The sequence below is a fragment of the Tamandua tetradactyla genome, chromosome 1 (assembly GCF_023851605.1).
Source record: "Tamandua tetradactyla isolate mTamTet1 chromosome 1, mTamTet1.pri, whole genome shotgun sequence".
In the NCBI taxonomy this organism is placed as follows: Eukaryota; Metazoa; Chordata; class Mammalia; order Pilosa; family Myrmecophagidae; genus Tamandua; species Tamandua tetradactyla.
The window spans coordinates 69154183-69166954 of NC_135327.1; the positions used below are offsets into that span (position 1 = coordinate 69154183).

At 39.7% G+C, this 12772-nt stretch overlaps 1 pseudogene; it reads left to right on the forward strand.

Annotated features, from left to right (window-relative positions):
* The first annotated feature begins 5958 nt into the window (after nt 1-5958).
* LOC143680899 (acireductone dioxygenase-like) lies at nt 5959-12395 on the forward strand (annotated as a pseudogene).
* Nucleotides 12396-12772: the final 377 nt, after the last annotated feature.

Consider the following 12772-nt stretch of genomic DNA (forward strand, 5'->3'; position numbering starts at 1 on the left):
GGACACTGAGCACCAGCTGAGAGCTTTGATAGTACCAGATTGGAGCCAGGAAGAAGATCCCCTTTATCCCTCCCCATTTCCATGATTTGACATGGCTCAAGCTGGGCAAGTGGCTGGACTTCATGCCTCTAAGGTAATGTTTCCAAAATAGTTTATGACCAACCAATGTTCGATTAGATGGCAATGAATGGGCAGAACACCAAATGCAGACCAAGAGCTAGAAGGACTACACAGAATGGACACCTAACAGGCCTCAGATGAATGAATGTGTGATAGAAATCTGAGACATGCAGTTGTTTCATATGCTATTTTAATTAAGTATAATGTGTGTGTTGTGATTCTGAGGCACAGTATATGGCATAATCTAAATTTAATGTTTAATCAATGTGGCACATACCTCAGCATCTCCTTTCTTGAATTATTTGCCCCTCATGGGACATCTATAGACATCTCCTAGTGCACATACATCCTCCTGAAAATGATTTGGAAAATGTGTCTCCTCTCATAGAAAACTGGGGAACATGTCCATTCAATACCCGTGGAAGGCTGCCTCAGACTCCTGTGTGGAGCAATTTTTTAAGCCAGTAGAGCCTAAATTTGAATGCTACCTTTGCCACATACTAGTTAGATAACTTTGGGCTGATTCCTACCCTACTACACTTCAGTCTGCTCATCTGTAAATTGGGAATAACACTACTCATCAGAACTCTTCTAAAGAGTGATTAAATAAGCTAATTTATGAAAACACTCTGGACAGTAATGGTGACATTTAGTCACAATTCTTAGGTAACCTTTCAAATATTCTGATTTTTCAAACTTTTTTAGTGAGAACAGGAGTCAGCAAATTAAATTCCGTAATGAGTTAGAGAGTAAACATTTTAGACTTTGTGGGCCATGCAGTCTCTGTTGCAAAGTACTCATTTCTGCCCTGGTAACATGAAAAGAATGGGCATAGCTGTGCTCCAATATAACGTTATTTAATTCTATTCCTAAATACAAAACCAATCATGATATAGTTCACCTTAAAAACTCTCCAGGGGATTCTCTTGTCTTTAAGATAATGTCTGAACAGAGGCTCTCCGTAATTTCTATTCCCTCTCACCAGCCTTACTTTCTGCCTCTCCCTATCCAGCACCAGAACTCACTTGCCCCAGAGTCTGGCTGAAAGAGCCAGGGCTATAGATGGGAAGCACTGAGAGTTAAATGGAGTCTCTCTGGAGAGTATTAGTTCATTCTCAAGCTCAAAGCCTAGTTGCAAGCTTTGAGTCAACTGTATTCTTTCAAATATTCAACAGGTCTCTGTGAGCATACTCCTTCTCTTTGAAATTCTGTCCTTATATTTTCTTAACAGGTCCAATATCCATTTCTCATTATGTGTCTGGGTGTTGATAAAGGTCATCAAATATCTATCTCACAAGAAAATTGCCTTCAACACCTCCTTGCCCCCACCTTCCACATCTGTGCAGTCCTGAATCCTGGCAGTTTTGTTGCTTAAATATGTAGGAACTTTTCAAATTATGGCACATTATTAAAATAATGATTCTTGTAGGACATACTGGGGGAAACTAGAAAGAATATGATGGCATCAAGCTGGGACTTGTAGGAAAACTCAATATATTTTCTTAATATTATGTAATTAGAATGAGAAAAAATTCAAATATAAAGTAGGATTCTAAATCTTTAACTTGTATCAAACTCCAAAACAGCAATTTGGGGAACATTTTCATGAGAAAATTTAGCGTCCTTCAAAGATTATCACTTTTGGGTGGTGCTACAGTGGCTCAGTAGAAGAATTCTTGCCTGCCATGGCAAAGGCCCGGGTTTGGTTCCTGGTGCCTGCCTATGCAAAAAAAAAGATTATCACTTTCTTCTATTAGGACTTTTGCTTGCAATGATCATATGCAACTCCTAGTATAACATTTTTAATGCAATTTTTTTGAGATATGTTCATACATGATATAATCCATCCAAAGTATAGAATCAATGGATCACAGTATCATCATATAGTTGTGCATTCATCATCATAGGCAATTTGAGAACATTTTCATCACTCCAAAAAAATGAAAATAAAAAAAGGACACCTAAAACACCCAAACCCAGAGGCAAGATGATGGCTTAGTGAGGTATGGGATTTAGTTCATCCTCCAAAGCAGCTAGTAAATAGCCAGGAACAGCACAGAGCAACTGGTGAGGCCACATATCAGGGACCAGACACACAGCATACTCCAATCTGGACCAGCTAGACTGGCTGCGAGCCCCCCCAGAACCATGAATTCCCCAAGCAGTGGCACCTGGCACCCCTCCCCCACAGGCTGCTTCCCAGAGGGGAAAGGAAAGAGATTTTACCAGCAGCAGGGCTGAGGAACCAAGCTCCAATTGTGGAATTAATTAACAACTTCTGACTACTAAAAATAGGCTCCCAGCTCAGCTGAACCTTGAGTAATAATGGAGGTCGCTAGTTTTTGCCCTGACACAGAGGGGGCAGGGCTGAAGGAAAAAAAAACAGAGATTTTTTTTGGATTTGAAAAGGTCTTGGCCCTAAAGGAAAGGAGGGGGCACATAGGACCTGGAGATACACATAGCAATGTACCAACTTAAGCTCTTGATTGGCAAACCCAAGGAACAGAGGTCCTGCACTGAAAAGGATTTTTCTGTTTCGTGGCTGTGTTTCTATGGCTTGACTACTCTTTGGATACAGCTGCAAGGCTTCTCAGGCAGCAGCTGCCCCAGGCATAGGTAGAATTGAGCTTGTTTGAGCCTTTGTGCCTTTCCCAGGAGAGGGGTGGGACCCAGTTCAGGTGGATTCCCTCCCTCAAGTAATTCAGACCCCAGGGTCTGGAAAAGTAAAGCGATTAAAGCCTGCCTTACAGCCTTTCCTCTGTCCACCACGGCCCCAGCAGGGAGAGTCTGCTGAAGTTAAAGGTACGGCATCACCTTATGCTGGCGGGACCTGCAGGCAGACAAGCACCACACACTGGGCAGGATAGGAAAAACACAGAGTCCAGAGGCTTCATAGGAAAGTCTTTCAATCAGCTGGGTCTCACCCTCAGGAAAACTGATGCAGGTGACTCTATCCTCCTGACAGGAGGCCAGTTTGGTCTGGGAAAATCTGGCTGGGGTCTATAATACCTAAGTAGACCCTCCTAAGGGTGGGGGTGGGGGTGGGGAAAGGCACCATACAGACAGGGCAAGAAATAAAAAAACAAGAATTGAAAAATTCTGATCTGTTAAACAAAACCTAAGCTAGAGGACTAGAATAAGCTGACTTATCTGTCAAAGAACAGATAGCAACAAAGTCAGTCATCCAGCAAGAAAATCCTAGGTAAAACACCCATACCCCTTATCCACCCCTTATTATTTATTTATTTATTTTTGTCTTTTTTTTTTTTTTTTTTTTTAAAGGAAAGACAGAGAGAAGGAAGGAAGGATAGAAGGAAGGAAGGAAGGAAGAAAGGGAAACATTTTTAAACATCTTCTTGTTTTTTATTGTATTCTGTTTCTCCGTTTTTGTTACATGGGCTGGGGCCGGGGATCGAACCGAGGTCCTCCGGCATAGCAGGCAAGCACTTTGCCCGCTGAGCCACCGCGGCCCGCCCTTTTTGTCTTTTTTTTATTACTCATCTGCCCATACATTGGACAAGGGAGTGTTAGTCACACAGTTTCCACAATCACATGGTCACATCATAAAAACTATATATTTATACAATTATCATCTAGAATCAAAGCTACAGGATTACAATTCAACAGTTTCAGGTATTTCCTTCTAGCTATTCTAATACACTAGAGTCTGAAAAGAAATATCTATATAATGCATAAGAATAACCTCCCAGAAAAACATCTCAACTTTATTTGGAATCTCTTTACCACTGAAACTTAATTTTGTTACATTTCTTTTCCCTGTTGTGGTCAAGAAGGCCTTCTCAATTCCATGATGCCAGGGCCAAGCTAATCCCTGGGAGTAATGTCCAACATTGCCAGGGACACCTACACCCCTGGGAGGTTACACATAGGGGGAAGGGTAGTGAGTTTATTTGCAAAGTTGGCTTAAAGAGAAATGCCACATCTGACCAACAAAAGAGGTTCTCTAGGGGTAACACTTAGGCATAATTTTAAGTAGGCTTAGCTTCTCTTTTAGCATATAGATGATCATTTCAAAATATTGAGAGACCTGTTGACAAGGACTTTTTTTCACACAAGTAAAGAATAAATAAAATAAAACCATTTTTATAACCAATTAAAAGGGTTATAAGGTTTTCAACAATTGTTGAATTTAGATTTAAATAATAGAATAACTTTCTCTTTGACTTTCTCTAAAAAAATGTAATGTTGAAAACTTCTGTAAAAAAGTAAATGTATTTTTAATCCAAGCAAGCATTCTTTTTTACCATATGATCATTCCATTGCTGTTACATAATCAATAACTCACAATGTCATCACATAGTTGTATATTCATCATCATGATCATTTCTTAGAACATTTGCATCAATTCAGAAAAGAAATAAAAAGAAAACAGAAAAAAATTCATACATACCATACCCCTTACCCCACCCTTTCATTGATCACTAGCATTTCAATCCACTAAATTTACTTTAACATTTGTCCCCCTATTATTTATTTATTTTTAATTCATATGTTTTACTCATTTATCAATAAGAGAGATAAAAGGAGCATCAGATACAAGGATTTCATAATCAGACAGTCACATTGCAAAAGCTATATCATTATACAATCATCTTCAAGAAACATGGCTACTGAAACACAGCTCTATATTTTCAGGTAGTTCCCTCCAGCCTCTCCATTACACTTTAACTAAAAAGGTGATATCTATTTAATGCGTAAGAATAACCTCCAGGGTAACCTCTTGACTCTTTTTGGAACCTCTTAACCATTGACACTTTATTTTGTCTTATTTTGCTCTTCCCCTTTTGGTAAAGAAGATTTTCTCAATCTCTCGATGCTGAGTCCCAGCTCATTCTCGGATTTCTGGAATGCCAGGAAGGTCCACACCCTGGGAGTCATGTCCCACGTGGAGGGGGGAGTGGGCAGTGAGTTTGCTTGTCGTGTTGACTGAGAGAGAGAGACCACATCTGAGCAACAGAAGAGGTTCTCAAACAAACATTTTTTAATCAAATAATTTAACACAATGATGAAGCTCAAAGTCAAAGACACTCTAGTTTCTCCTGGAAGCCACTGAAATGGCCCATCAACTGCAGATAGTAAGAAATGTCTGCTAATAGTGAAGGTCACTGCTGAAAGCTGTTCCCTCCAGGATTCCTCCCAGGGCTTCAAACCACACACTTGGACAGGTGGCTGCACTCTGCTCTTGGGACAGCTGTAGCATGCTGAGTGTGTTCCGTAGCTGGTGGCTGCAATCAAGATTCATGCGCAAGTGCCCCTCTTTAGCAATGCTTGGCATGACACATTGGAGCAGCAAGTACCAGAAGTCACTCATGGTGTCCACTACCACACAAACAACTCCCCCAAAGGCTGCTCTGAGAAGCCAAGGATGAGGTTACTTGGCCCAGAGACTTAGAGTCCTGGGACTTGAGCCTCCCCAGTCCCTGGTCCACCATCCAAGAGCTGCTGCAATGGATCACCCATTGGCTGGAACACCCTCATGGACATTTTTGATGGACTTTTGCATCACCCTTTTCACTGATTTCTATCATCTGCTCATGCTACCCTTTCAGACACTCCTACCCTACCCTGCAAGCAGCCAAAGTGAGTTTTATTTTTAAAATCTGAGTGGGTGACTCCCTGTTGAAAGCCCTTGATGAGTTTCACATTATTCTTAACTAAACTTGAGTGCCCTTGACTCAGTCTGCACTGTCTGACAGAGGCCAACTCGTTCATTATTTTCTCATGTCTCTCTCACCCTTGCTCTCTGCATTCTGGCCACATTGGCCTTTGTTCAGTTCCTTAGATACACCAGTCTCTCTTCCCTTCCTGAATCGGCCTATGCGGGTCTTTCTACTTGCACCATGCCACCTCACCACCTTGAGCAAAGTAATGCCTCCTCTTCCTTCAATTCTCAGCTCTATCACAATTCCCCAAGGAAGACCTCCTCAACCTCTAGGACAGAATCAGATTCTTCTTGACATCCTTCTTCACACTTGAGGCAGCTATTCTTTGCACTCATATTGGGACTATTTGGTTAACATCCATCTCTCTCACTAGACTCTAAATCCATGAAGGCATGTCCCCTTTAATTCACTCTTTTGTCCTCAACCCCTAGGAGAGAACCCAGCACCAGGTGATTAAAAAATATTTGTTGAATAAGTAAATGAAGTAAGCAATAATTTTCCTAGATGGCACATGGATTATATTGTTTTGACAGTTGTCTGATCTGTTATTCCTGACATGTAGAAGACCCAAGAAATATTTTAGGTATCAAAACTTAGACACATCTGAATTCAAATGGAAATTTGAATTCAATACACACTGGAAAATTATCAGCATGTATTATTAAGCCCAGAGCCATGGTGGGGATGGGACAAGGAGTTTTTGAACAAAGGCTATCGAAGATACCAAAGGGTCTTAATGAAAGAATTACACCTTCCCATAATGCCTTCACATTTTGTTATGGGATGTGGGTTATTATTAGGGTAGTGAGAAAAGAGTTGAATTAGAGAAATATTATAGTCTTGAAATGTGAAAAGGGAATTTTCTCTTATAAAAGCCTTAGTTAAAATATATCCTTTTAAGCTATGCTTAATTTTCATGTGACTTACTCCAATGGTGCCACCATACATTGTGATGTGAATAAAATTCGGAAAAGTTTATGAGGCAGACATGCCTCCTGTTTGTCTGTACTGCCCCAGAACACAGAGTGCCTACAATTGCTACTTACTGTGATAGGTTGTGGAAAGGGAGGAGAAGCTGACAGCCATAAAACATGTGGTCTTGACTCATCTGTGAACAAGCTTTGAGCTTTTTAGCTTTGGGCAAATCACTTTACCTTTCCATCCAGCTCTAACAATTCATAAATTTATGATTCTGTTACTCTATAATATTTATATTGATGGGCCAAAACACAACATTGATTCTCCTGAGAAAGCGCCAAACAGTGACACAAAGGCATTGCAAAGAGAAAGTCATTTCTCACCAAAAGAATGAGAAATTACCAAAAGTCATACTTGAAACTGAGTGATGTGCAAGCTGCAATAATGAAACTCTGACCACACTATGCTCTAAAATTAAAGGTCAGTCATATCTGTCAGGACACTGAGCCATCTAGGAAAGATCAGTTTGGACATTTAACCTTTGTTCTCTGCTCAGAGGTTAAGCTCATCAAAGAGTCCAAAGAACAAATCCAGAGCTATCAAGGGAGTTAGAAAAATTTGTTTTTCTACAGACCAAGTGATTACCTTAGCCTGAGGTGTTGAAATTCCATAAGAGGCTCTATTTGTAAATTTTCCCCCCATAATAACTCAGTCCAGAACTCTTAAGAAAGAGAACTCTGAACAGATTCCTAGCCTATTCCAATATACTCAAAATTTGGATTATCCTGGGTGGATTAGAGCAATTCTAGATACACCATTCTAGTATGGTCAATCAGATGCCCTACAATTCCTGTCATAATTGTTACATAATAATAATGTGACAGACAGAAATCCCCTGGAAGGCATTCTATCACACCTTGAGATATATTTATATCTAGAAGATAATGACCTAACAAACAAGAACTGAATGTACTTATTACAAAAGGAAATGAATCTGCTCACCAGAAATAGACAAGAGAAAATGTTGGTATAATATTATTGACCATTTTTACTTTATTCTTAGATATATCCTACCTACATTTGTGATTCTAAAACAGAAAATTTTTTCTTAGTCCTCCTTTTACAAAACAAAATGTCACACCTACAATTAAAAAACAGAGACAAGTCTCTGAGTTCCTTGAGAATGGAGATCTTTGTTTTAGAACCTTCTCATATTTACTATGTGTGACTGTCCTAGTTTGCCAGGGGTCACTGTAATAACGTTCCACAGACTAGTTGGCTTAGACCACAGAAATATATTTTCTCATGATCATGGAGGGCTAGAAGTCTGAAGTTAAAGTATTGGCAGGGCCATGCGTGGAGTGCCAGCAATCTATGACACTCCTTCGCTTGTGGCGGTGTAACTCGAGCTCTGTCTCTGTTATGTGGCCTTCTCTTTTTTTGTCCCTCTCTCACTCTGTGTCCAGATTTCCTCTTATAAGGACACCAGTCATATTGGATTAGGGTCCACCTTGATCCAGTTTGATCTCATCTTAACAATAACTTCTTCAAAGAGTCTATTTATAAAAATAAGTTCACATGTACAGGACTGAGGTTAGGGTCTGAATATGTCTTCTTGGGGGACACAGTTAAGTCCATATTAGTGACCATGAAGAAATAAACTACCCTAACAGTGTCTACCTTAAGGTCCTTCTTTGGATTACTGTACATAAACTATTGCACACATAGAGGTTCTTGGCAAATTTGCCTTTCCCAGAATCCTCAAGACTGTTTAGCTCTCTACGCTTTGGTTCACATTGTTCCTTTTTCTCAGAATGCACTTCATACCCCTGGCCTCCCCATGAGTAGACAACTCCACCTTTTTTATAATTGAGCTTAAAAACCTCTTTAATAATGTTGTCTGTACTTCCCTAATCCCAGAAGATTTGGGGTTTCCTGCAGAGTCTATGGCATTTTGATGGATATGTTTGTCTTGTTTGCCTTCCTCTACCATACTTGTAAGTGGTTTAAACTGAGGGGCCATGTGTATTTAATTTTGTATTTCCCTAGTTTAGCACAGGCCCAGCCATCTAGCATCTCACTATTCAAAATGTGATCCATAGACTAGCAGCACCAGTATCACATGGGAGCTTGTTAAGATATAAATAATCAGGTCCCAATCTAGACAGTTTGAATCAGACTCTGCAGTGTGATTCAATGTACATCAGGGTATTCAACAGTACATTACAGTTTGAGAATCATGAATTTTTTAGGGATTCACTAAATTTTCATTGAATGAGTTAATAAATGAATGATGGCACCTGGTCCTTTCCTTTCCCTAAGTTGTAAATTGGATTGATTTGATCTACGCTCTCCTAATTCTGCTGGAAGCCGAAGGCAAACATTTGCTTTGTGGCTAAGATAAAAAGTTCAGCCTGTCCAGTGAACACAGAGGTATTCTCTGAGCATCTGCGTCTTCCCTTGTTAAATGAAAATTATAGTCCTTGCCTCACTGGGTTATCATGAATATTAAATTAAATAATGCATACAAAGCAACTAGCACCATTACCTTGGCACATTATATGGACTAAAAAATGTATTTAGTTTCATTTCTTCGAGGCCCAAATAGCACAAAAAAGATTCTTGAAATCTGAGCTGATATTGGAACAACCATTCACAGAAGGTGAGAAAGAACTGGAAGTCTGAAACTTACCAGGTTGACTTTTTGCTAAAAGAAAAATATCAACATTCTCCAGAGGAAGTTAATGGGACTGAGAATCTAACAAAATATTCATATTGTCAAGAACACAATCCAGAACTACTTAGCATAGCAAAACCAGGAAAATTTGACTAGTTCTGAAGGTAAAAGACCATCAATAGAATCAATTCCCAATTGATACAGATGTTGGAACTATCAGCCACTATCATTACAATCCATGAGGTTAAAAGTGAACATACTTGAAACAAATAAATTCACAACAGAGAAATCGAAACGATATACAAAGAACTAAATGAAATAGACTTCTGTGGAAGATGGCAAAGTAGGGAACTCCAGGACTCAGTCTTTCCACCAAAACTACTATTAAACAGGCAAGAATTTTTGGAAACAATCTGTCTTAAACTCCATTGGAAATAATTTGTTTTAAACTCCAGAGGCCAGAAGAACACTGTACCTCATCCAAGAAAGAGCAGGAGGAAGAGGCTGATAAATATGGTAAAGAACCATAAATTACTTTCTCCACATGGCAGCTACCAGTGCCCATCTCCCACTCTCATGGCAGGCTACCACAGGGTCCAGTCCCTGGCTAGCAGCTGGTGAAAGGGGCATAAAAATCCTCTACTCCAAGAATAAGGGTGTACACACTTGATCACTGACCAAGCATTTGATTTGCAAGTTCAAATCACTGGATCCTGGCTCTGAGGACAGCTAATATTTCAACCTGCCCCAGACAAGAGCACTGGCAGCCATTGATAAAACCCTCTCCAGATGAGGGTGGAGGTGGTGGAGATCTAAAGATGCAGGCTACCTCAGGGTAGTGGAGAAAAGTTAGTTGAAGGGCTACATTTCTTGAACAGGCCAGGAAAGAACTGCTTTGGGGAAATATCAGAGAAGATTTTGGTGCCCCTCCTGACCCCCTCTACAAGGCACTTTAGAGCTGGTCAGCACCCCTTTTCTGGGTCCCTGTCTTGTTTTGACTGGGAAAGACCAAATTAGGAAAGCTCTCCCTGGGGTGACCCTCTACCAAGAATTTGCTCTCCAAGCAAAAGCAGTGGTGAGACAATGAAAGAAGTGAAAAATATATAAAGGCAGGCAGTCTGAGTCACAAAGGCCTTACAGATTCAAACACCTGAAAGAGGAAAATTTATCTTCTGAGAAACAGGGTAAAATCAAAATACTGTAAACAAGAGAACCCCAGAACAACTAACAAGCAAAAGAACAGGAAAAGATAGAGACCCAGTAAGACAGGAAAAAACATGCACAGCGTATTCACCTTGGGCAGACCTTCCTGAGAGGTGGACTAAAGGTCAAGAAAATCTCTATCTTAACACCAGTTGGTTGCAAAAAAAAAAAAACAGACAGTCAAGGACTAAATCCCAGAGTTAGCATGTTAAAATATTGAAATGTGGTGTATAACAAAAGAGTACAAGACAAACAAACAGAAAATGAGGGTCCATCCAAAGGAAGAGGATAAAAACACAGAAAACACCAATGAAGAAGATGAGAGTGTGGACAAAGCCTTTTAAAAAATGACCTTAAAAATGCTGAAGAAAATGAAGGAAAATAAAGAGAAAAAACACAGGATATTAGAATATCAATGAATAAATATGAGAATCTAAGTAAAGAGATAGAAATTTTAAAAGGGAACAAAACAGAACTATTGGAGTTGAAGACAATAACTGACATGAAAAATGACCAGGAAAGTTTCAAGAGCAGATTGGAGCTGGCAGAAGAAAGAATCAGTAAACTTGAAGAAAAAACATTTGAAATGAGTCAGGCTAAGGAGCAGAAGGTAATAAGAAATATTAAGAGCAAAAACAGCCCACGATAGCCATGGTACACCATCAAGTGCACCCATGTGCATTAGGGAGTCCCAGAAGGAGAAGAAAAGAGAAAGAGGCTGAAGGAATAGTCAAAGAAATAATGACAGAGAACTCTCCAAACTTAGCAAAAGATGTGAATATTCACATTCAATTTCAGAGAACACAAAACAAGATAAACATGAAGAAAAATATGCCCTGTCATATATTGATTACCCTATCAAATGCAAAGGACAAAGAAATAGTTTTGAAAGCAGCAAAGGAAAAGCAATGTGTTACGTACAAGGGAGTCTCAATAGTTTGAGTCCCAATTTCTCATTAGAAACCGCAGAGGCAAGAAGACAGTGGGTGGAACTACTTAAAAAGTACAGTCAGTCAGGAATTATGTAACAGGGAGACTCTCTTTTAAAAATGAGGGAGAGATCACACTCCCCCAAGACCGGTGGCCTCCCGCAGACCCAGCCACAAGGACAGGGGGAGTGTGGTATATGGACAGGTCCCCCAAGGACCAGAGGAGCCCCCACTGGCTGGAGCCTGGCTGCCAGGTTGACCTGGAGCAGCTGTGTCAACTCAGGACCTTTTACTGGAAGCTGGATGATGACAAATATGAGAATGATCCAGAATTAGAAAAGATCCAAAAAGAGAGAAACTACTTGTGGATGGACATAATAACCATAAGCAAAGGTAAATTACCAAATTATGAAGAAAAGATTAAAATATTTTGTGAAGAACACAACACTTGGATGATGAAGTTCAATACATTTTGGAAGGAAGTGGCTATTTAAATGTGAAAGATAAGGATACATTTATTTATTGAGTCCCAATTTCTCATTAGAAAACATGGAGGCAAGAAGTCAGTGGGTGGAAACACTTAAAAAGTACAGCCAGTCAAGAATTATGTAACAGGAAGACTCTCTTTTAAAAGCGAGGGAGAGATCACACACCCCCGAGACCAGCTTTTTATGGATCCAGATTTTTATGGAAAAGGGAGACACGATAACACTTCCTGCTGGAATTTATCACTGCCTCATACTGGATGAAAAGAACTATGTGAAGGCAATGTGGCTGTTTGCTGGAGACCCAGTGTGGACAGCATATATACTGTATGATGCTCGAGTACAGTATGTGAAGTTTTTGACCCAGACAACGCAGTGATGCTCCCTGGAAACTGATACATTACTTGTAACAGTCTTAAGCATGATAATTGAACAGAAAATCAATCATTTTCTTTCGGCCTTTGTTGTAGACTTGAGGCTGGATTGTCTTTTCCTATGCAAGATTATTTGGTCAGAATATTTTTTAATGAAAATAGGATTAAAATGATTTTTATATTCATTTTCTCTAACTAGATAAAAAAAATAGTGGTTCTCTAGCCCTGCGTTAGTCCATGCATTCAACCTTAATCCAAATGAAAATTTCATCCCTCAAAATGTAGCTACATAGCATAATCTACCTGGATATGACTCAGACTTTAAACCACATATCAGTCAGTGCTATGCCTGCTTTATAAGAATGTATACTAATAGATAATA